We start from the raw sequence: 590 nt of genomic DNA, 5'->3' as shown, positions 1-590 counted from the left end.
TGTGTGGATTTTTTTTTTTTTTTTAGCTTGAGTTGAACTATTTTACCCACATTTTTTATTTCTCTATAAATCACTGGCCACCTGTAAATGAAAAACGTTTCCTAATTGCAAATAAAGCAAATGTTATCAGTGTTTTCCAGCATATTCTTGACACAGTATCAATGAAATTCTGCCCCCACCCTTTCTCACCTTCCATGTCTCCACTTGTAAAACCCAGGCTTTGCTGCAAATCAAGCCAGTTACCAGTGAAATGCAGATATGACTGTGTGTTTTTATGGGATAGAAGGAGCACACAGTGCAAGCGCAAATCCCATTCAAACAGGTGTGAGGAGCAGAGAGAATCCCAGGTGGCGCATGTTGATCGGATATGGGGCCATATAGGAGCTCATTGTGAACATCTTTGCGCCTTTTTTTAAGGGTTGAGCAACCCGCATCCGAAAATAGTGTTGGCTGTTTGAAAGTAGGTCGATAGGAACTGAGAGCGACGTTTGTTTCCTTGCTTTTGTGTGTGTTCTTTGTTGTTTAGCGAGGACTGTGGGTTTTTTTTTTCATAGCCTACCCTTTAGTGAAGAGGGTTTTACGCACAGGTG

Source organism: Seriola lalandi, unplaced genomic scaffold, assembly GCF_002814215.2.
Source record: "Seriola lalandi dorsalis isolate HSWRI2012SDOR001 ecotype SW California unplaced genomic scaffold, Sedor1 jcf7180002054554, whole genome shotgun sequence".
In the NCBI taxonomy this organism is placed as follows: Eukaryota; Metazoa; Chordata; class Actinopteri; order Carangiformes; family Carangidae; genus Seriola; species Seriola lalandi.
This window is presented reverse-complemented; position numbering follows the sequence as displayed.